Source organism: Dromiciops gliroides, chromosome 6, assembly GCF_019393635.1.
Source record: "Dromiciops gliroides isolate mDroGli1 chromosome 6, mDroGli1.pri, whole genome shotgun sequence".
NCBI classification, from domain to species: domain Eukaryota; kingdom Metazoa; phylum Chordata; class Mammalia; order Microbiotheria; family Microbiotheriidae; genus Dromiciops; species Dromiciops gliroides.
Genome location: NC_057866.1, coordinates 116630871 through 116656808, shown reverse-complemented (window position 1 = coordinate 116656808; position 25938 = coordinate 116630871). Strand labels below are relative to the sequence as shown.

The window sequence follows — 25938 nt, the reverse complement described above, 5'->3', positions numbered from 1 at the left end:
AACTGTGTAAATTCATTCCCTTTTAAAGTACTATTAATACAAATATGCTATTTTCTTATTATTATGTCTTCTAGTTAGTGCAAGCTGAATTCCCAGAAGATAGCATCATGTTTAATTCCAACTGACTAGAGGAATATTACTTTGAGGAAAAAAATCTTTACTTTCATTAGTTTTGCAGAGTAAAAGCTTTTCTGTTGATTCTATACAGTCCCCAGCTTGGGGAAAACTGTCTACTCTGAGTAAGCACACAGCTTTGGGGCACACGTGGAGCAATGAGAAAGGAAAGAGAAACCCGTCTAAGCAGCCCAATCAGTCAAATCAATCCTGGCAATCAATGGGGCAATAGATTTTGCCTCCAAATTGCTTACCCCACCAATTTGTGCATTGTAGTTTTCCTTACACATAGCTACTTTCAAAAGACCAGGTACTTGTTAGGAGCCTGCCGCTTAACTCTCCTTAATAATATCAAAACCGACCTCATTACTTTCTAGCTATTGAGAATGTGGGTGTGGTTCAGGGGTAGGGGACTATAACATGTCCCCTTCTCCCACTTAGCCTCGACTAGAACAATAGGTCTAAGAAAAGTGCATAGGAACGGGCTGTATGATCCTAGTAATGTGACAGCTTTCTGTTGTTAATAGCATTGGACCTCCCTTATTATTCAGAATTCATCTGAATAGAATAGGAAGCAGCACTTCAGTGGTGCTCACATCTGGCCTAGAGCTTACCATGCAGAAGGTACAATTCTGCCTCCAACGATCAAGACAATTGAATAGCAGGCTACAGAGGTTGCAGCAAGAGGGAAGGCTGCCACAACTTGAGTGGAAGAACCAAAGGAAAGACTTAAGACTTTGGCTTATCCCTCTCACTCTCTTCTATCTACCTTTTCTCCTTCTTTCATCTCGTCCCAGTGAACAAAGCTGATGCTAACAGCAATCTGGCTTTTCTTCTGGCAAACAAAACAGCAGCACTTCCCTGATCTCCTCCCCCAGATCCTGCCGCCATTGTTCTCCCCTCTCTTTGGAGCTAGGTGTTTTCCACTAGTGGCCTCACATCCTGATCTAATTGTGCCCAGGCGAAATGACCTAATTCTGTCATTGCAGCATGAAGGACTTGGAATCAGGACTCCTGGGCTCAAACATTGCCTTTGATACTAGCCATGTATCCTTGGGCAAGTCTTCTCTGAGACTCAAAATCCTCATCTGTAAAGTGGGAACACTAATACTTATATATCCTTCTTCACAGGGTTGTTTTCAAGTCATTCTTCTTATTCTATCTATAGGAAATTATGGTGATCTGTGACTTTAGGGTTATTGTCAAGAATAATACTCTCTATATGTGGCAATCATTTCAGACAGATTGCCATGTTTGTGCTTAAATATGAAGTTTCCACGAAGTCCCTACACTCACATTTCTTCATATATTTTTCATTCTCTCTTGAGAAAAAAAAAATGGTCCCTTTTAGTGTACTTCAACAAGCCAAAAGTACACACTAGCATCCGCCAGTTACAAATACCAAGAGTTGTGATTGTGAGTGGGAAGTCCATTTTACCATCAAGTTCTTCCCCAGAACAGTTTTGCTTATTCACCCAACTCAGGTGCTGCCTCCTCAAAGAAGCCTTCTCTGATTTCTCCAAAGTATAAATGATCCCTGTCTGATTTCTCCTAGGACATTGTATCTCTATTTTTATTTATCCCATAAAATCTAAGGTCATAGTTATTCATGTGCATGTTTTATTTCCCCTATTAAAGAGTTTGGGTTTTCAGGTTTTGTTTTGTTTTGTTTTACATTTTTATGTCATGAATCCTTTTGTCAATGTGGCAAAGCCTGTGGACCCCTGGTCAGAGTAAGTGAACAACAACAACAAAAACAAAACAAAACAAAACAAAAAAAACCAAGGGGCAGCTAGGTGGCGCAGTGGATAGAGCACCGGCCCTGGAGTCAGGAGTACCTGGGTTCAAATCCGGCCTCAGACACTTAACACTTACTAGCTGTGCGACCCTGGGCACGTCACTTAACCCCAATTGCCTCACTAAAAACAAACAAACAAAAAAACAGAGTAAGTGAACAAAATATTCAATTTCAGATAAAGATTAATGAAAATAAAGATATTACTTTCTATCTATTTAAGATCACAGATCACTTAAAATTCATTAACCCTATGGTAATTCATAAACCCTAAGTTAAGAACCCCTGCTTTAATAGACTGTCAGGTCCTTAAAAACAGGGGATGCATTTTATTAGTCATTGTATTGCCAACACATAGGACAGCACCTTGCCCCTTGAAGGCCCTCAATCAATATTTGTTGAATTTAATTGAATTTGTGAAGCTCACAAACCCACCCCAATGGACCATAAAAGGTCCGTGGGTCAATTTGGGAACCTTTGCTTTATCTTGATTTCTCTATGCCATCAGCACTTTGGGGAACATCTGGTGAGCAAACCTCCACATAGAAGATCCTCATTTTCCCCTCTCCCTGCTCTGAGTCTGTACCCAAAGGCCAGAAGTTAGCTCATCTGGAAATAAATCCAAAGAACCTAACATACTGGACACTTTTCCCTTGAAACATTTACTTACTACTAATAATTTGAAAAAAAAAAACACATACCTCAATTTGGAAAAGAAAGGAATGGGATGGGAAAATATCTATCCTACTAAAAACAATTGGCATGTAAATAAAATATAACCATAGACCCTAATTAACTGAAGAAAAAAGTAATAACAACTACAGGAGAATAAAAGTGCATAAACACCAGGCCAAGTAAATTAAACTCAGTGACATAAATAGTAGCACAATGTAAATAAATGATAGTATGGAGTCCATCTGGGGAAGAAATTCATGGTAATCTGAAAAAATATAAGATCATAGATTTATAGCTAGAAAAGTTTTCAGGGGGTCAAGTCCAGCCTTCTCATCTCACAGATGAGGAAACTGAGGCTGAGAAAGATTACGTCATTTGCTCACAGTCACACAGATAGTAAGTATCTTAGGCAAGATTTGAACTCAGGTCTTTCTGACTTCAAGCTCAGTGCTACATCTACTACTGGAGAATCAACAATGGGATACCATGTCCCCAGAAACTCTCACTTCCACTGGAGATATACTAGAAAGAAATTAGCCCAAGGTGAAAAGTGCCCAAATCCAATTATCTTTGATCCTTTGCCTCTTAGGTTCCCTAGTGTTCCATTGGTCCTCAGTCCACCAGCCATTTTGTGTTTTTGAGCCATTTGGATAATATCGTCTTTGAAGTAACAGATGCTAGACAAACCTATTGAGATGTCTAAGCCAAGGTAATTTGATTTGACAGTGCTTTCAGGTTTGATGAGATTCTCAATCTTTACCAGAACCTGCTTTCTACCTAGTTCTGCTTCTGTGTATGATCCCTCCCTACTCACCATCACCAAGGTAGCCCTCTGTCGTCCCAGGTAATTCTGAACCCCCATTCAGTCCCTCTGAAATTTCCCTATTCCAGTCCCTGGCTTACTCAAACAAGCAAGGTATTTTCTCACAAGGACTCCGAAAATTCCTTCTCCTTCATTATTCAAAAAATTAAGTCTTGCATCCTTCTTCTAGTCTTGTTTTTAGCTCTAAACAACAACTGAAAATCTAACTCCACTATCCTGCTTCCCCCTGACATGCTTGATTGTTCAAAAGTATGCCAATGTGGGGCAGCTAGGTGGCACAGTGGATAAAGCACCGGCCCTGGATTCAGGAGGACCTGAGTTCAAATCCAGCCTCAGACACTTGACACTTACTAGCTGTGTGACCCTGGGCAAGTCACTTGCCATTGCCCCGCAAAAAAAAAAAAAAGGATGACAGTGTTACCCCATTTCTGGGTACCTTGGGGGTCATAATCTTCTTCAAAACATAGTTAATGAGGACCCACCAATGCATCTACTTTTGTTCATCATCTGGAAGACTAAGTCCAAATATAAGGCATTTCATGATAAACAAATGTAATAAAATAACAACAGAACAATCTCTCATAAGCCTTGAGCCCACCCTCCTAATGAGTGTACATATACCTCATTTCACAGCAAATTATGCTTGAGAAATAGGTCTAATTTACTAATGAGCAATTCATTAGGAAGAATAGATCTATATATTTGAACAAATCAACAAGTACTTAGTAAGTGCTTATTACATGCCAGACACTGTGCTGGGGTTATAAAGAAAATTTTTTAAAATAGCCCCTTTCCTCAAGGAACTCTAATGATGGAGCTTAAATGTAAACAACTACATACAAACAAGATATTTACAGAATAACTTGTTGGTAATTTCAGAGGAAAGACACTAATATTAAGGAATAACAGGAAAGGCTTCTTGCAGATGGTAGAATATTAGCTGAGAAATTCTCAGCTGGGGAAACCAGAAGACAGAGGTAAGGGAGGAGAACATACCAGGTTTGTGGGACAAACAGAAAAAAAAAAATCAGAAGATGGAGTGTCTTCAGTGAAGAATAACAAGGAGGCTGGTGTCACTCATTTGTAGTTATGGGAAGGGGAATAAAGTCTAAAAAGATAGGCTTTCAAAGGTAAGAATCATATTGGAACATACCAACATGAAACACATTTCCAGGATACCCATATGAGGAGTTACACATAAGTCATACATGATTAAGGTACATAAGAAAAGTAATTCACACCTCCAACATCACAAAGCTGAAGTCAGTATGTTCTGTTAGATCTGATTCCTGTCTGGGGTGGATCATCACTCTTTTCTACCAAGAATTCCATCTCAGCTACATTTCTGCTGATCCTTAGCACGCATCATTTCTCTGCTCTATCAAGTCTTAGGCAATCCATTTATCTTTAGGGTTGCCTAATTTCCTGTCCAATGGGAAGCTATGGCTAAAAGGCAAGAATCTTATGTGGGACATACAGACATAAAACATGTGTCCAGGGACCTGTATGAAGAGGTATATATAGGTAATAACACATGACCAAGGCACACAAGGAAGAACAAGGCTCTTCCCTAAAGGAAAGGTTATGGTTCTGTCAAACAACTCTTTCAACCGCCTCCATTTTCCATTGGGGAGTGCTGTGGTTAATAAGCCTCTCTTCTACAGTGCCTTATATGAGGCACTACTTCAGGGTCATTTGTTACAGTCTTCCAACTTACTGCTGTCTTAGTTAGTAGCAAGTCTTTCCATCCACTCCAAAGAGAGGGGCTCTCAAATTCTTTTCAACTTTCTTCTATCAGCGCTCTCATCTGATTACCATGAAGATTCCTTCAGTTAGTTCACTCAAGAATAATTATGAAGCTTTTCCTCTCAGCAGGGTTATTGTAGAAAATACAGAGTACTGGGCTAAAATCAGGTCTACCTTTTGAACTCTTCCATTTGGTACTTCTCTAAACCAAACTCTGATTATTTGACTTGACTCTACTATTTTGTTTTGTTTTGTTTTTCTGAATGTCTTAGGTTGTCTAACTTATGGGCACAAATCTATATTAGATCTTAGGTTTTGTCATACCCCTCTCATTAAATAAATCTTCCTATGACTCTGCTTTGTCAAGTGGAAAACAATTTCACTTACATCATATGAAGAAACTGTTATAACCACCCTTGACACCCCACACTCCTCTATTCTGTAAAAATAGCAACAATTTTCTGGCTAGGAAAAGCTAAAAATTCTGGTGACCTTTGCCCCAGTGCTCCCCCAGCAACACATCACAGCTTGCTCTCCCCTGGGTCTCTCTAAATGTAGCTTGCCCTTGTGGATGATTCTAACTTTCTATAAATTTTAGCTTTTTTTCACCTACTATTCTGAGTTGCAGTAGTATCTGGGTCTAGTTTCACTAGTAGCCTGTGGCACTGATGAAAGGCTCCATCTTCCCTTTGGAGTAGATCTTCATCACTTCAGCTTCCCCCTAAGGTTACAAAGAGACTCCTCTATTTCAGATCTGGAGCCAAAAGTTTGGACTAAAAAGAGATTCTCCTTTCTCATTCATTGGCTGAGAGAAGAGGACTAATGTGCCCTGAGTCCAGTGAATAATAAGTCTTTCATAGTTAAGGTTATCAACACATTCTGGTACCCTCAGGTTCTCATTTGTGCTTCATCCTTGATGTGTCTTCAGGGAGGGGACCATGAAGTGAAGGGAGAGAAGCGTTATATATCCCAGGGAGAATTCTTTGGCACAGTATTAATGAATTTTTTTCCCTACTGAGTTCCTATTTCTGGATTCGTCCCCTTTTGATTCTTAATTGAATATTGCAGTGATCTCAGAGTCGCTAAGTATCATATGCCTCTCAATAGCAGTGTTTTGCCTCTGTCATTTTTCATATTTATTCTGTACATAGCTTAATATATGACTGTATTAACATATACATACATACATGTATATATGCATATGTGTACATATATAGGTCTTTGTTCACATGCTGCCTCTCCTTCCCATTAGACTGTGAGTTCCTTGAGGCCAGAGACAATCTTTTGCCTTTTTTTGTATCCCCAGCACCTAGCGAGGTGTCTGACACATAGGATGCCCTTAATAAATGTTGATCAATTGATTGATTGATTGATTGATAATGGATAGAGTGCTGGATTTGAAGCTAGGATGGGCTGGATTTAAATACTGCCTCAGAAAGTTACTATCTGTGTGACCCTGAGCAATTCATTTAACCTCTCTCAGCTTTACATTCCTAATCTGCAAAATGGGAAGAACAACAGTACCCACCTCTCAAAAGGATCAAATGAGATCATATGTGGAAGTTTTTTGCACACGTTAAAGTCCTATATAAATGCAAGCAATCTAGGCTTAACACAATAGTTTTAAAGTTATAGGAGATTTTCACATTCATGGCCTACATATCCTCCACCTTGCACCTTCAGTAAACGTTTCTTGAATGAATTGCTTAATGCCTTTCCAGAATCCTGTCTATAGTTTAACAGTACCTAAATTTGTGGTGGTTCTTCTGTTACTTCGGTCGTGTCTGACTCTTCTTGACCCTATTTGGGGTTTTCTTGGTGACAATATTAAAGTGGTTGGCCATTTTCTTCTCTGACTCATTTGACAGATGAGGAAACTGAGGCTAACAGGGTAAAGTGACTCGCCCAGGGTCACACAGCTACTAAGGTTGGATCTGAACTCAAAAAGATGAATCTTCCTGACTCCAGGTCCCCACTGCAGTCCCTAGATCCCTCTAACTTCACAGTTTGGGACCCCTGTATGATTCATACATAATCTCTGAGAATTGCTGTGACTAAGAAAACAATCAAAATTGTTGAGGTCCACTTGCTGAGGAACATTTTCAAAATCATCCAGGCTCATCTTCTAACAACAGACACATAGTTTATTCCAATGGAGTGCCAGCTCTCAGGTTCTACCAAAATGGAACTCTTCCAGCCAGGCCCCAAAACTGCCCCCTCAGGAGGACAGACTTGCAGACACTAAGGTTACACCTATGTCACAGTGAGGAATTAGTGAAGGAAATACCAGCCTGATGCAGGGAGATAGGCACTGGATGTAGAGATAGAGGCCCCAGGCTCAAGTCCCACCTCTCCCTTTCTCTCTGATACCATATGACCTTGGGCAAATCCCTTAATCTCTATGGCAATCAGTTTCCTCATCTGTAAAATGGAGGAGATGGATTAGTTGATCTCTGAGATCCCTTTCAACTCTAGATCTATGGTCCTCTGGTATTCAGCAGTGACCATAAGAGATCATTTTCACCAAAAGAATAGGTGGGTCATTCTATTACATTTCAAGGCCCCTTTTGAGCCAAAAAATCCTCTGTCAGGAGAAATGAAAAACTTCCCCCATAAATTAGCAAGTCTATGAGGACAGAAACTAAATCTCCTCTATACTAAAACACACACACACACACACACACACACACACACACACACACACACACACCAACCTTGGACAGCCAGTAGAGGGTTTTATGTATATTAATGGTAATCATGCTATTTTCGAGGCTACAACACCGAAATCTCTTCTCTTCACCTCTAACCACTAAGTAAATTTAGACAAATTGCAGGAAACATACAGAGAGGAACAAAAACAAAATGATTAGAGCGGTGGGTACATCATGAGAGAGGAAAGATGAAAATAGCTAAGTCTAGTCTGACTAAGAAATGACTAAAGGGAAACATGATTACAAGCTCCAAATATTTTTAAAGAGTGAATTTCAAAGAAAGGGCTGTAGACCAAGACTCAAAATGCTCAAATAATACTTTGAGTTGCAAAAATGGGGGCTTTTCCATTAAGGAATGAAACCAATAGGAGAATCCTATTTCAAGGGAAATTAAAATTTTGAAAAAAATTATTTTGGAGGTGAGAGTATTGCAATTTCATCTATATAAGAAACTCTATCAATGTAAAAGAGCAGCTCATTTATAGTATTAGCTCACTGGGGGAACTGACAAGTTAAATTATTTGTCCATAGTCACACAGCTAATATGTGATAGAAGCAAGATCTGAACCCTATGTGTTCCCAATTTACCTGGTCCTCTTTTATGCTGAAAACTAGCCGTGTCAGTAAATCCAGAGAAATGTATGCTGGAAATTTGTTTTACATTATCCAAAAAGACAAATTCTCATGAACTAACAGAGGTTTACTAATTCTGTTTCCTAATGATCTATAGGCTCATTAGATACATATTTTCAGGTTTAAATGAAACTAAATCATTCCTTTCTGTGACTCTATATGTGGTATACCACATTGACTCATATATAAATATAAGAAGTATTTTTGAGCATATTTGATGTTCAGCACTCTGTGCAAGGTAAAATCAAGTATAAAAGAAGTATAAAATATAGTCCTGGCCCACAAGAGTTTACGATGAAATTGGGGAGAAAAGATGTGAACACAAGTAATTACATTAGAAGGCAGTATATATTAATTCCATAGGAAAGATACAAATGAGAAATGTTCTAGCAATGATATTCCTTCTTTTGTACCTACAGTAACATCTCCAGGGACAACTAGGTGGCACAGTGCCCTGGAGTAAAGAAGATCTGAGTTCAAATCTTACCTCAGATAATTACTACTTGTGTGACCCTGGGCAAGTCAATTAACCCCCAATTGCCTTAAACATCCAGGGCCATCTCCAATAGACCTGATATATATATATATATGAGAGAGAGAGAGAGAGATCTTTCCACTGGACCCTGATGGCTCTGGAGGAGAGCATAAGGTTGGTGACCTTATACAGCCCTCCCTCACTTAAATCCAATTCAGTGTAAATAATGACATCACCTCAATGTCATGGTCCTCTTCAAGAATGAAAGACAAAAAACAAGAATGAAGGACAAACAACAACACTGTCTCCAGTCATCCTGATCTATATCTTGCCACTGGACTCAAATGACCCTGGGGGAAAGAGTGAGGCTGGTGACTTAGCACAGCCCTGCTTCATTCAAATCCAATTCACTTGCAAGTCAAGACTACCTTCCTGATATCATTGGTTCTCATCAAGAACAAAGGATGAACAACAACAATCATCCTAATTCTCCCCAAACTCCCTATAGTTGCTATGTAGTCTAATCTTTTCATTGTTACTCTAATCTCCAAAATGTGCCCATGGCAAACTTCCTATTACTTCTTTTGTCATGTTCTCATGAGAAGGAAACTTCATATGGCATTCTGTCAGTCAATGGTCAGAAAGCATTTATTAAATGCTTATCCTACATGTGGTGCTGTGCTAAGCACTGGAACACAAAAAATGGTAAAGTATGGGTTCCTATCTTCAAGGAGCTCAGATTCTAATGGAAGAGACAAACAATACACAAACCACTATGTAGATTCAGTATTATAAATATATAAGATATATTTATATTATATATGTGTTATAACATGTATTATATGTGTGTGGGTGGTACCCTCAATAGTAATAAGGAAATTCTGAAGAGAAGTGAGTGGGTGGGGGTGGAAATAATGAGTTGTGACTTAAACATGAATTTGAGAGGCCTTCAAGGACATGAAGTTAGAAAGGTACAATAGACAGGTGATAATTCAAGACTTGGGTGGCTAGGTGGCACAGTGGATAGAGCAACAGGCTTCAATTCAGAAAGAGTCATCTTCCTGAGTTTAAATCTGGCCTCGGACACTTACTATAGCTGTGTAACCTTGGCAAGCCACTTAACCCTGTGTGTCTCAGTTCCTCAATTATAAAATGAACAGGAGAAAGAAATGGCAATATCTTTGCCAAGAAAACCCTAAATGGGTTTCTCTAGCTATAGAAATATAGAAATGGGGGTAGCTAGGTGTCGCAGTAGATAGAGCACCGGCCCTGGCGTCAGGAGTACCTGAGTTCAAATCTGGCCTCAGACACTTAACACTTACTAGCTGTGTGACCCTGGGCAAGTCACTTAACCCAAATTACCTCACCAAAAAAAAAAAAGAAAAGAAAAGAAATATAGGAATAATCTGCATTGAGATAATTAAGTCCAATGGAGCAAATGAGATCATCAAGTGAATGAGAATAGAGAAAAAAAATAAAAGCAGGCCCAAGAGAGAAGCTTGGGAAACATCTACAATTAGTGAGTATGTCATGGAAGAGACAGCAAAAGAGATTGTCTTACTTTCTAAACTCCTAGAGGATATGGATTTTGCTATAAAGCATACAGCACATTGCTATGCATATACACGGACATTTATAAAATATTGCATAGTGATGAATTCAAAGATGAGAAATGTTCACAACTAATTTCCAAAAGAATCAAAGAGAATAAATCTTGCCACAAAGAGAACTCAAGTTGGCTATTTTGTTTTGAGATTAGGTGGTCTTTCCATTTAGGAGTGTAATTTCTTTTTTCTATGACAAATATAACAGCAAATGAGAAATATTCTTTTATTGACAAAAGCATACATAATATGGCATAAATGCTATGCTGCAGATAATCATGAAACAAGTGCAAGTCAAGTGAGTTTAGCTGAGTTTTGGCATTTGAAGTAATATTGACTGAAACCATTCATAGTAAATGCATGCCCTGTGTTCCTACTGTTACTACTTTCTGGATATCACTTTTATCCTCTTATTTTTTATTCTCAGAAACACTAAAAATTGATCAGTGCAAGTAAAGTAGCAGCTTCATTCCAGTACTTGGCAATGCAATTGTCTTTTTTTTTCTAACAACACTTGTCACCAGTGTAGGAATAAACCATTAATCACTCCCCAAAGGCTATTCTTAAGGCCTCCTACTTGATGGAGAGAAAAACAGGATTTTTCAACAGTATTGTGGTGATAAAAAAAGCAATTTGATACCAATTCGAAGCAAAAGAATAGAAATAACCTGTGAAACTTCAAGGTTCATAGAATATTCAGTCTTATTCAACCCAAATTTAGTAAATGTTTAAAATTCCTATTATATACAAGGCAACATGAAAATATACACAATGAAGTTCCCTATATTCAAATTCATTATTTATTCATGACAATTCTGGATTTAAAGAGAGAATTTCTTATAGGAAAAGAATAAGGGGAAATTTTAAAAGACAGACTTACAAATGTTATCTCTGACAAAGGGGTCATTTTGGGGCTAAGCAACTAGAGAAAACATTACAAGTTTCTAATAGTTCTTTATTCATTCTACAGAATTTTGTTGGAGGCAAAAAAAAAATACTACAATAAGTTGAACTAATTACCTTTACTATAGCCTCTTTGAAAGCTAATTTTTATAGTTTGAACATGGACCAGAAGAATGTGGCAGAGGCCATAGGGATTACTCCAGTTGACAGTAGTCTCTAAATATCAGTCCCAGTCTTTTCCAGTCACTATGGGTCCTCAGGAGACTGAATTAGTATCACAAATCCATCAGGGGCTTCCTTAGATTTCTGTTCAGGTTGTTCAGGACCCCCAAGACTATCCATAAAATTACCTAACACAAAAGAGGACCCTAAAATCTAAATAAATTTTCTCAAAGTTTTCAGTGAAATGAATGAAATGGGCTCAGTATGGACTTTTGAGAGTCACTGATGAACAAAGTAAACCCAGTCGAGGTAAAATAAGTCCAGAATTTATCTCTGAAGTTCAGTCAGAATTAGACTGATTTCAGAAATAAAAGGCAAGTCAAACATTAGTTCCATTAAGTCCATTCATTGTTAGATTATTGATACTTTAACTGCTAAGATTTTTTCCTTTCAAAAATTAATTCCCTGTGTCCATTGGTCAAACTAGAAGATATAAGTATCATTTTATTCCAATGATCTCATTAAAAGCACATGTTAAAAATATATTAGAAATTGGTTTATATTAAAAAACCACATTATCTGGCTTTCTGTATTCTAGGTCCTGAAGAGAACATAAATTAACAACTTAGAAACCTTTCCAGATGGAGAGGAGGTAATAATTGACAATACATGAAGGTACTCCTGATAGCCTTTACTGGTTTGTGTAAAATTATGTGTATATACATTAACACAAGGAAACTTACACATATACATATGTACATGTATGTATATGTATGTATGTGTATATGTATATACATATATATGTGTGTATAGTCCATGACCACTGATTTGTCTTGTTAGCACATTATAGATTGTTCTCTGAGGATTTTTCCATCTACTGCCACAGGAACAGTGAAATTTTGGAGGATTTTGCTATTCAAAGGGATCTCTAAAATACATGCTTCATCCAGAGGGAGGTAGTCAGTTACTACTCATCTAAGTAAAACCGTTAAGTTGAATAAAGAATCTAAATGTCCATTCCCTATTTGGATAGATTGAAAGAACTTGTGATGTCTCATAAAGAGAACACAGGATAAGTATGATTTCTGTCTTCAAGTATTTGAAGGGCTATCATATCAAACAGGCATTAGACTAATTATGCTCGGCCCCAGGAGATAAAATTAAGACAAATGAGTGAATATATAACAGAGACAGAATTCACCTCCTGACTAAGCTCATTGCAGTGTAAAGGGCACTGCTGCTTCAGGAATCATCATTATTTTTAAGTTTTCAGACAGAGGATCTAGATAACTAATTATTGGAGATATAGTGGGAGGCAGAGCCAAGATGGCAGAGAGAAAGCATTAGAATCTAGTTTGCCACTCCCTCCCATCTCCTTGACAAAGATCAAGAGAATGCACCAGACTAAATTCTGATTGGAAAAGCCAAAAAGAAGTCATAGAAAGTCCTTTTTCCAATGCTGTCTGACTTACAGAGATGGAAAGAGAGGTCTGTAGACCACTGGAGACCAGGTTAGAGCAGGAGCCTACAGGGAACATTCAAACATCCAGAGACTGAGAGAAAGCTAGATGGGACACCACTGAATGAAGTACCAAGGCAGAAAGAGATTCCAAATGATCCCTAAATAAGTACTAGGTCTAAAAAAAAGGTACCACATTGCAGTACTGTCATATACCATTCATGTCTAAGCCGCAGATCCAGGGTGAATGCAAACATTTGTGGAATTTGGCCCTAACTATATATACTGAGCAAGGAACAATTTCTGGAAAACAGATAATTGTTATGTGGTGCTGATTCCTGGAGCAGAACAGAGTATTCCAGACCAAAGTAGAGCATTCTGTACCTTCAAAACCTCCCAGTGAGGTAATAGTGACTGATGCTATTAGCAGTCTACTAAAATTCCCAACAAATTTACCAGCCAATAGACCCAAACCATGTTCAGCAACCCACAGAATGTAGACCAAAAGGGCAGTGAATAGGCTTCTCTATAAATTACTTTAGGTGCACTGAAAGCATATAGGCCCCCAGTAGGAGCTCTGAAAGCAGCAGAAGGATATAAGAGGAAAAAAGCTCTGACCATGCATCTTCTCCTAAAAGTGTGCAGAACCCAGCACTAACAAAACACAAAGTCAAGAAGCAAGCAGTAAGAATGATTAAATAAATAACCCAACAATAAAAAGCCATTGTTATGGGGCAGCTATGTGGCTCAGTGGATAGAGCACTGGCCCTGGAGTCAGGAGTACCTGAGTTCAAATCCGGCCTCAGACACTTAACACTTACTAGCTATGAGACCCTGGGCAATCACTTAACCCCAATTGCCTCACTTAAAAAAAAAAGTATTAAAAAGCCATTGTTGGGGCAGCTAGGTAGCGCAGTGGATAGAGCACCGACCCTGGAGTCAGGAGTACCTGAGTTCAAATCCGGCCTCAGACTCTTAATACTTACTAGCTGTGTGACCCTGGGCAAGTCACTTAACCCCAATTGCCTCCCTAAAAAAAAAAAAGCCATTGTTATGACAAGAAAGACTAAGATGCAAACATAGAAAAGAATGAGTTGGAAAAAAATTCTACAAGCAAAACCTCAAAGCAAAATGCAGCTTGAAGACTAGTCCAACAACAAGAATTCCTAGAAGAGCTAAAGCAAGAGTTTGGAAAAAACAAAAAAGCTAAAAATGAATTTTAAGATGAAATGATAACATTAAAGGGAGAAATGGAAAAAGAAGTAAGAACTAGGGAAGAAAAATGTGAAGACAATGTATTGGAAAAGGAGGAACAAAACCTTAGTGAAGAAAATTACTCTTTAAAAAGGAAAATTGGCCAAATGGAAGCTAATTATCTCAAGAGACATGAAGAAACAAAATTAAAAGATTGAAAAACAAGGAAAACACAGTGTTTTATAGAACAAACAACTGCCCTGGAAAATAAATTGAGGAGAAATAATTTAACAATCATTGGACTACCTAAAAGCCATGAATTTAAAAAAATCCTGGACATCATATTTTAAGAAATCATAAAAGAAAACTATCCTGCTATTTTAGAACTAGAGGAAAAAGTAGAAATTGAATGAATCCACTGATCATCTCCTGAGAGAAACCCCAAAATGAAGACTCCCTGGAATATCGTAGCTAAACTTAAGAGCTCTCTAGTCAAGGGGGCAAAATACCGCAAGTAGCCACTTCCCAGCTCTAGAACTATGGTTAAATGGATATAGTTATTGCTCTTAGAAAGGACAATGTTATTCAATTTCCCTGTGACTCAATTCACCATTCTTGTGACTTACAAAGCCAAAAAAACACTGCCTGGTCATGATTCAACATATGTGTTTGTCTCCCCCTTTTAGAGGATAAGTTCCTTGAAGGCAAGTTCTCCTCAATTTAGTATTGCTTCTCTAACATTTTAGCACAATGCTTGATGCTTAGCAAATGGTTTTTTTTTCATTCAATCATTTCATTTTCATTCTGACAATCTATGACAAGTTTCCCAAAGATTATGCTGCTTCATCTCCACTGACAAGCTACAACATCATCCTCCAACTAACTACTGTTTGATAGAGGACATACCTTCCCTGTCTCCTCCTTTCTCTTGATTTTATAATGGAATATTAGACTCAGAAGTGGGTCCGAGAATGAAAATGGATTGCCAAGCATGATCTAACATGAAGGAAAATTAATTATGTCTCAAGATGACTGGATAATCTTTCTTCTCCATAAATTCCATATAATACTTGAAGTCAGGCTTGTAAAATGTTGATTTTTCCATTAGTAGTTCTGCTTATTGCTCAGACGGGGATAAAAACAAAACAAACAAACAACAACAAAAACCTGAGTAGTGTTCTACTTTACCAAAAAAAAAAACCAACCCTGATATTTATTCTTGAGATTTTGCCAGCTATAATAATGGAAACAATAACAGAGAGAAATTGAGAAATAGGAACAAAAATGTCATTGTAGGAAACTGAAGCCAATTTTGCTGATCTGAAACAAGATTCAAATTGGGTGTTGTGTGCTGACAAAAGGAGCTCCCGCTGTTTACATTTCATATAGCTGGCATGTTGATAGGAAAGATAGAAAGACCTTAAAGTATTTTCAGCTCTGTTTAAATGAAAAGTCGGTGCTCTAATTTGGAGTCAGAGGACTTGAGTTCAATTTCCCTCCTTGCCACTTATTACCTATATAGCTTTGGGCAACTTATTTAAGCACTCTGGGACCAGATTTCATAGATCTTCTGAAGGTATAATGAAAGTCACCTCAGAAGCCATAATCTCTAACCTTCTAATGCTGTAGATGAGAAAACGGAATCCCAAGGAGATTAAATGATCTGCCTGAAATCAGAAAAGGATTTAGTGGCAGAGATGGGATTTAAATACAGATCCTCTTATTCTTATATGGGCAGCTAGGTGGCTCAGTGGATAGAGTATCAGGACTGGAGTGAGGAAGACTCATCTTCATGATTTGGAATCTGACCTCAGACACTTTACTAGCTGTATGACCCTGGGCAAGTCACTTAACCCTCTTTGCCTCAGTTTCCTCATCTATAAAATGAGCTAGAGAAGGAAATGGCAAATCACTCCAATATCTCTCCCAAGGAAATGCCAAATAGGGTCATGAAGAGTTGGGTATGACTGGAAAAACAACTGTACAACCAAGTCTTAGTCTATTTCCATCATGCTGTACTGGCCCCTTTCTAATTTCTAAAATGAAGACATGAGAATAGATCTCTAAATCTATGATCTTATGAAATGTGCTATATGAACTCACTACAGAATAAGGATGAAAAAGTTTCTAACCCTGAAAAACAAGCTATTGTCCCATTTCTGTGGTCATAACTATGATTAAATTTAATTCCCCATTCTTCAGCAGAAAATCCTCTAAGAGTTAATATGTATGTAGGACCATGGAATCATAGATTTAGCATCAGAAGGGACTGTAGTGGTAGAATCCCCTCATTTTGTAGCTAAAGAAAATGAAGTTCAGAAGATAAGCAACTTGCTTCAGCCTATGGGGGGGGGGTGTCAAAATGAGCGTTTGGACCCAAGTCCACAGACTCTAAATCCAGTGCATCCTCTTCTATCTACATGACAACTTAAGTTGGAAATCACTGCATCCTACCATTTAGATACACTATTAACAATTTTCTTCTTCTTCTTCTTCTTCTTCTTTTTTTGGGGTGAGGCAATTAGGGTTAAGTGACTTGCCCAGGGTCACACAGCTAGTAAGTGTTAAGTGTCTGAGGCCGGATTTGAACTCAGGTCCTTCTGAATCCAGGGCCAGTGCTCTATCCACTGTGCCACCTAGCTGGCTCAACAATTTCTTTTTAATTTTTTTCTTATTTGATCTAGTGTTAGAGTATCAGGAAGGAGCATGGGGACATTCTAACTCTATTATCCTATCAGTGAGTTACCAAGGTAACAAGGGACTGGATGATCAGCTGTCTTTGGCAGGAAGGTTAAAATCGGCTGGGAGAGGGAAAATAAAGTGTGGGGGGTGGAGCTTGTTGGGGGAGGGAGAAGACAGGTCTGTTTATAACTCCCAGGGGTCTGCCCTTTCCTATGGGGATTTTATATTTTGGATTGCAAAAGCACATGAAGATGCTTTTTTTTTTCAGTAGTCTTGCATGGAAATAACATAGAAGAGATAAATAAATTTAAAATGCAGTTGAATTTTCTCCAGTGCCCTTGAGGGCTAGAAAACATCTCCCTGATAATGCTTAGTGTGCTGTCAACTCTTCCAGACTATAAATTATACTGGGGGGGGGGGCTCTTCCATATCACAGGGGAACATTGAGCTCCCCACAGCAGGAAGCAGCTAAATGTTATCCCACTCCAACCCCAGTGAATGAGTACAACTCTCAGAAGGACCAAACCTCATTGGAGGGTTTTGTACACTGAGACCATCTGGCTAAATGGACTTTTGACTGCCTAGGTTGTCAATGAGGTATTTAAGGACAAATAACATTTGCCATAGATTAATTTGAGTATAACTAAAAATCAGTCAATGACATCCATTGAAGAAAACAAATGGGCAGTAGGAGTAATTAAGAAGTTAGTAGGAAGCTTACTGGGGAGGTCAGAGGACAGTACATATACAGGATAACTCCCAAAAGTAATGCAGTTTTAAGCGTTAATAGTAAAGTGTGTATCAAAGCTTCTTGAACTATGGGTTGTGACTCCATATGAGGTCACATATTTGGCAACAGTAAAAAGTTATGTATACCTATTTTATATACCTATATAGACCTGGGGTCACGTAAAAATTGCATGGGCAAAAAAGGGGTTGTGAATGGAAAAAGTTTAAAAAGCCCTGGTGTATATTACACAGGTACTATCTTTTGTTACTGTTCCCCTGCCACGGAGGTATATACTTGAAATCCTAAAAGTCCTATCACACTCTCCATTTTTGTCAAGAAGGAAAAAGTGGTTTTTTTTCTGCATTAAAAAAGCAGGATGGGGGCGGCTAGGTGGCGCAGTGGATAAAGCACCGGCCCTGGATTCAGGAGTACCTGAGTTCAAATCCGGCCTCAGACATTTGACACTTACTAGCTGTGTGACCCTGGGCAAGTCACTTAACCCCCATTGCCCCGCAAAAAAAAAAAAAAAAAAAAAAAGCAGGATGCATACATATAGATCCCTGCAGTATCCTAAAAAAAAAAAAAAAACACACAAAAAAAAAAAAACCACAAAAAAAAGTAAGTTGGGGGGGTTTTTTGAGACTGGTTCTCTCTATCTCTTCCCGGCTAGAAGTGCAGTGGCCACTCACCTCATTGGCCTGACCCCACTACTAATTAGCACAGAAGCCCCAACTGTAGGCATGGAGGGGTTGGAGATGGGAGAGGTAGCTCCTCATATTGGTGTGGGACTGAGGAATAAGGGAAGATGCATAATCAGCTTTAGCTCTCAGAACTCCCAGGTTCAAGCAATCTATTGGCCTCAGCCCCTCAGATCAGAGATTACAAGTGTGTGCTACCACACCTGGCACTGCACATTTTTGAACTGAAAATTGAATATGTGAGTTCTGGGACAATCTAGGGAAAACTCTACCATGTAGCTCAGGAACATCTGCAGGCCCTCCTCTTCCTTCCCATCCCCTACCCCCTCAGTTTCTTTATCTATAAAAGAGATAATACTATTGATGTTTGCTGTCTCACAGGATTGCCATTGGAAAAGCCTTTTATAAATCTAAAAGTGCTATAGAAATGAGCTGATATCATCAATAAATGAAGGATAACCAGGAGGATAATGGCTAATGGCGTGAGATGCTTATATCTATCACAAACACACTATTTAAGGTATCAGGGTGGCACGCCTTTCTTTTCAGAAGGACCTGGCATCCTGGCAGAGATGTCTTTTTCCCCTTCTCCTTGTCACTCCATTGTCTGACTTTCCCCATTCAAACAATACACAAACCATTCCGATTCCTTTGTTCTTCCCTTCAAGCACCACATCCATGGAAGCACAGACAGACACAGCAACCAGGCTGAGATCTGAACATGAATACGCCCTCATCAAAATAGCCTCAAACTATCTGGAACAGTTGGCATTTTAAAAGGGATATTTTAACACTAAATAGGATACTTTCTATACCATAAAATCCATTCTCTGTGTGTCCACTAAGGATATGGGAAGAGGAGAAGTTTTCTAGTATCATCAGTCCTACCTTCCATTATTAAAAGGAAAATTCTTCTCAGCGAAGAATTATTCTGATTCAAGTGGCCACTGTGGAGACATGTGGTCATCTCAATGACTGTCATCACCCTCAAGGTCCTCCACAATCTGATCCCAACCAAGATCAAGAATGCTCTTCTTCTACCACTGCTTCTACATGCACAGAAGCTCCACATAACTAAAATTCAAATGTCTTCAAAAAGCTTTGACCCCCCATAGCTTTCTAGTGATTTTTTTCTGTCTTTTGAACTCTTATAGCTATAACAGCACAGTAACTAGGAATGCTGGTTTCTGGAGCATTCTTTTTTTTAGAGTCAGAATGGCTTTACTGGGGCCATACAGAAACTACCAGGGGCTTAGGAGTTGGCATTGGGGCCCTTCTTCTTGCCAAAGGTGGGCATTATGTTGACAAAGCATCTGTTGTATTGCATCCTCCTCTTGCCCTGCCCAGTCTTCTTCTTCTCCTGCTTGGCCACCTTGGGAGTCTGACCCCTCACTTTTCCAGCTCGGGCCAGAGAGCCATGGACTTTACCTCCTAGCATTCGGTCAGCCACTTTCAGAGTGGATAGCAGCTTCAATCCGCACTGCCCCAAGACGACTTCATCCTCCAGTGGGGAGCCACCTAGAAGCAGAACTTCATCCTCGGGGGTGATGCCTTCTAGGGATTCCACATGGGCCTTGATCTGGGCGACGATCTCCTGTCAAGTCACCTTGAGGGTGTGCAGAGCCTGCACGTAGACAAATAGCTACATGGTGATGACACAGACACGCTAGTCCTGCATCCACAGCAAAAATGGAGACCAGAAAGAGCAAGTTCATTCTTAAGAGAGAGACCTGGGGAGAGACTTTGGACTCTAGCACAGAGACTCCACCCCATGGAGTAGAGAGAAAAACTCAAATAAGATTTCTATGAGTTTACAAGCAATGTCACCAATGTTGGGAGGCCACTGGGAAGGTGGCAGGGCTGGGCTGGATTAGGCTAGAGAAAGCCCTTCTGGAGTTGAAGAAGGTCCTTGGGTCATGTCTGACTCTTCGTGACCTGAGTTTTCTTGGCAAAGGGTTTTCTTGGCAAAGATACTGGAGTGGTTTGCTATTTCCTTCTCCAGCTCACTTTATAGGAAACTGAGACATACAAGGATTAAGTGAATTGCCCAGGATCACACAGATAATAAAAGCCTGATATCAGATTTTAATTCAGGGGCAGCTAGGTGGTGCAGTGGATAAAGTACCGGCCCTGAATTCAGGAGGACCTGAGTTGGAATCTGGCCTCAGACACTTGACACTTACTAGCTGTGTGACCCTAGACAAGTCACTTAACCCTCATTGCCCTGCAATAAAATAATAATAATAAATTTTTAAAAATAGAAATTATCTTTCACAGTCAACATTCCCTGCTTTCTAATTCTGTTGAGGGTACCGCCTAATTCTGTTGAAGCTACCTAGCTTCAAAATGAAGTCATCCTCAACTTTTTACTTTTCCCCTCATATTCAATTGCCACCTAAACAATATCTCTCACAGCTGTTCTCTTCTCTCCATTTTCCTGGTCCACATTCAAATCAGAATCATTCACTCCCTCTCTCGCAGATGACTGACCCACCTTCTTCATTGTTTTCTCTGCTTTATATCTCTCACACTATGGGATCCAATCTCCAGCGAGCTACCAAAATAATCTTAGAACACAAGGATGACTGTGTCCCTCTACAGATTGTGCTAAAAGAATGGAATTGGGCAGACGCCTAGGGGTCCAACCTGAATGACCTAGTACTGTCTGGGAAAATGGATAGGGATGATTGGGTGTGGGCCACACCTGTCCTGTCCTGAGTGAAGTATGCTGCTGATGTCAGCAGGGGAACCACTCCCCCATCCAGTGGGAAGGACCTCCCTTTTGGGGGAGGGGGAGTAAAGGTAGAAAAAGGAATGCTTGATGAGGGGAGCTCTTCTTTCCTGTCGGTGAGCTTCTGGGGAGTGAACTAGAGAGGGGATTTCCTGTCAGTGGGCCTTGCCAGTTGGTTTTCCTGGCAGCGCTGGCTGCACAGCTGCTTCCTATTGAAACGATGGACCCCAGGTGGTGAATTAATAAAACTATCTGGCTCTTTAAATTAGCTAAGCTGGAAGTGAGTTTGGCGATTGTATAGGCCTTTGCTAGAGTTAGTAGCTCATCCATTTTTCTTTTTCTCTATTCCCTTGTCCTTGACTTTATTAATTTCACCTTTGCTGTATATTTTATTCCCATTAATAAAACATGATTTTTTTTGTGGAAAAGAGTCTGTTAAGCAACTTTCTTATTGGCCTGGGAGAAATAACTTTAAAAGTCAGTTTGGAGAGGAGGAAGCTTTGGGCCTAGAGATCCCTCATTATTTTCTGAACTCCAATATTACGGCGAGCCACCCAATTAACTCTCCCCATATTAAATTTGGCCCCTACAAGATTAAAAGTCTTTAGTGATTTCTTTTTTGCCTCTAGAATAATATCCAGATGCCTTTGCTTGGCTTCAGTCTGACAGCAAACTTCATTGACAGACTTAGTTAATAATTTGTAATAATAATAATAATAAAACAGCTTAATTCTATATAGAATTTTTAATTTTGCAAAGCACTTTAAATGTTATCTCATATGATCCTTACAACAACTTTGGGAGGTAGATGCTATTATTTTCCTCATCTTACATTTGAAGAAACTATGGCAAACACGGGTTAAGTGATTTGACCAGGGTCACACACACCTACTAAGTGTCTGAAGCAGGATTCAAACTTAGGTCTTTCTGACTACATTCCATCTAATAAAAAGATCCATGTCTTTGCACTCATTTGGCTGTTTTTCATGTCTATCATTTTCTTCCTCACTTCTACTTCTCAGAATCCCTAGTTTCCTTGAAGGCTCAGCTCAGTTAGTGGCAGTCTTTCCCAAAACTACTTTGAATTTCATTCTATTTGCTTATCTTTTGGCCTTTGTGTGACCAGTGCTTTGCACATAGTAGGCATTCAAAAATGTCGGTTGAATAGTGAATAATATTACATCATGGAAACCAGTGTTTCCTCATAGGGATGTTGCATTTTAATCAAAAATTGTATTTTTCTCTGTTCAAATTCATAAACTTGACTAAAGAAGAATGGACTGAATTTGGGATTTAACTATATCCAATAACTCTACCTACTCTTCCTGCTTCTTTTTCACTGTGAGATTTTCCCCATCCCTTAGTTATAAGAGATTCACCATAGTTATAAGTGATTTGATTAAGATAATAATCAATATATTAACTAAAAATTGTGATTTATTATATTTAGATATTATTTTGTTACTATTACATAAGGTCAAAAGGTTAAGTCTTTCTTCTGTCTAACTTTCTAATGTCAAGCATTAAGTAATATCACAAGATATAGTAGTCAGCAATGCTATATTTTAGTAACCACGAGTGACATACTTTTCTTAAAAGAGTTCACACTGCTGACCAGTGGCCTGACAATGATGCACCCTATTGTCATCATAATGCTGACATTTATGGTCATTTAGGTAGTTCCTCATATTTCCTAAGAATATGTTCTAATTTTAGAAGCACAACTAATAAAGATTAATAAAATGTTTTATAAGTGTAACTTTTGGAAGGGTATATAAACCCATGGATTTTGTAATTCTGGGTCTTTCAGGTCCAACGCCTGGATGACCAGCTTTATTGGGAGACTAAAACTCTCTCAATAAACCTATTGGCTTTGTTGGGGGACTAACCCTCTCTCAATAAACCTATATGCTTCAGCCTGGAAACTTTGTTGTTTTTGTTCTGCCATCGGACTTAAAAACTTCCCCGACATCACAGAGGCTTCTGGAGTGCTTTGTTTTCTGGGTGGGTTTTTTTTATGTAATTGGCATTTCATACTACAAAGAAGTAAAGACCATGATCCCTGAGAAGTAGAAGACTCCTCCTCTGAAAAGGTATACTTGATGTGACAGTAGTTCTCAAGCTTTTTGGTCTCATGACCCATTAAGATTCTGAAAAATTTTTGAACATACTAGCAACCATTTTAAATGTGGGTTATATCTATAGACATTTAACATATTGGAAATTAAAACTGATAAATCTTTTAAGATATCTATTAATTCATTTGAAAATAAACCTGTTATATTGTTAATCTAAATAAGATAATTTCATTCATTCGTTTATTTGTTTGTTTGTTTGTTTATTTTGGTGAGGCAATTGGGGTTAAGTGATTTGCCCAGGGTCACACAGCTAATAAGTGTCAAGTGTCTGAGGCCGGATTTGAACTTAGGTCCTTCTGAATCCAGGGCCAGTGCTGTATCCATTGTGCCACCTAGCTGCCCTAATAAGATAATTTTATGAAAAATGTCTGTATGTCCAAAAAACCCCAAATTAACAAAAAGAGAGATATCATTTCACATGTGTGCGAATCTCTTTAATATCTAATTTAATAGTAGGCATCTAGATTCTCATATATTATTTTCCATTCAATCTGTTGCAATGTTGTCGTTTTTTTATTGAAGCATATAAATTAAATCTGGCCTCACACAGATATATACTTGGATAAAGAAGGAGTGTTTTCATAGGCAAATGCCATCTTAGTATTACAAAATGTAATTATGTGACCTCATGGAGTCCCTTAAAGGGTCTTGGGTCACACGTTGAGAACCACTGCTGTAAGACATTCCTAACTTATCTTTGGGTCTACTAAAATTGCATGCGCTTGCGCGTGCACACACACCATCCCTGCCAAGCCTCCACTGATATTTCGAAGGTATATTTAATGTAAGTCATCAGTGAACTGAAAGTTAAAGTCTGCATTGAGTTAAATACAATGGTTTCTTTTAATGAAAAAGGCTTGATGAACCCATACATCAAGCAGCTGAAAATCCAAACTACAAAATGCTGTGTAACCGTGGGGTGCCGTGGAGCAATGTTCATGATTTTCAATCAGTCTCTGGGGAAATTGTAACTTCTTATACATAATCAAGAATATATAGCATTTGAAAAGTAAAAAGAAGTCTTTGGGGCATTTCATAAAATTGCATCCTATCTTAAGGTACTTTTGTCTAGTGCCTAGGAATAAACTAAAGTTTTTTCACATGACTATTTTCCTATCATAAGACGTGGTATATGTCAAACTGGCTTTCTGCCTTTCACTGACTAAATGCCTATTTTATAATTTCTTTAAAAATTTATATTATACAGATATCTTAAATGATTGTTATATCCAATATAATATCATGAGTAAGAAGCATTAGAAGGAGTCAGGAAGACCTGTGTTCAAATCCCATGTCTGAAACATGGCAATTATGTGACTCTAGTTAAGAATTTAACCTCTATGTTACTTAAACAACTTCCTAGGGTTCTGCTTACAAAATCATAAATAGATGATAATCTGAATTGATGGAAAGATTTCCCTATGCTGAAGACATCATAGATCCCATTGAAAGGATGGAATATCTTTAGAAATTTTAGTTTTAGAACTGTTGGCTAACTCAGTTATTGGACTGCAGAAAATCAGAGTTACAGGAACCCTTGGAATTCATCTACCCCAGTCCCTTTATTTTACAGATATGAAAAAATGAGACTCAGAAAGGTAAAGTTGGGTGCTCTGTGCCACACAGCTGGCAAATATCAAAGCTAAGATTGGAACTCAGCGCTTCTGACTCCAGATCTCATAAGGTTTCCACTACAATAGGAAGGCAAGATGTGATTTTCTCTTCTTTTTAGACCTAGGATTCTTAACCTTTCGTGTATCGTGGACCCCTTTAACAATCTGGTGAAACCTATGGACCCTTTCTCAGAATAAGATTTTTAAACATATGAAAAAAATGCCTAGGATTTCCAAAGGGGAAGAAAATAAGCATTTATTAAGTGTCTACTATATGCCAGCATTGTGCTAAGTGCTTTGCAAATATCTCATGTGATCAAAGAAAGCCAATTATATTAAAGTACAGTTATCAAACTATTAAAAAAAAGTTCACATATGCCAGGTTAAGCTCCTTACTTTAGAAGCAGACTTAATATTTCATTAATTGCCCCAGGATACAGAGTAGCATCTTGAGCTGAACAAACAGTTGATTTCTACCCACGGTCAAACATTACCAATTACCTACCCTCATAAATACTCTGCCTCACCTTTGCTGGAGACCCACTTTGAAAATTTCCCAAGAGACCTCACTTCTTTTCAACTATATTTAACAATCATACCATAGATTTTTTTTTTTTACCTTGAAAAGTTAATTGCTATAATCAGAGTCTCCACCCAACGTCAGGTGGGAGGACAATGTTAGGTAAGCCTTTTGTTGTATGAAACAATGGAGTTGGAATGTGTGTGTGTGTGTGTGTGTGTGAGAGAGAGAGAGAGAGAGAGAGAGAGAGAGAGAGAGAGAGAGAGAGAGAGAGAGAGAGAGAGAGAGAGAGAGAGTTAAGAACAGACCACATATATTTGCCAGTTAAGAACAGAGACCAGACTGGAATTCAGGAAATATCTAACTATGGCATTTATTTTGGGGAGATCTAATGATTAACATTCTCCTTGAATAACATCTTACCTTTCTGAAAATGTAAAACTTCATAAATATTAAATTACATCATTTTAATGTGCCTGCGTGGCAGTTTCCAATTCTTTATTTCTTTCTAAAACAGAAAGCCACCATAGTT

General features: G+C 38.5%; 1 pseudogene; it reads right to left on the bottom strand.

Annotated features, from left to right (window-relative positions):
* Positions 1-19656: 19656 nt before the first annotated feature.
* On the bottom strand, positions 19657-20052 carry LOC122732727 (annotated as a pseudogene).
* Positions 20053-25938: the final 5886 nt, after the last annotated feature.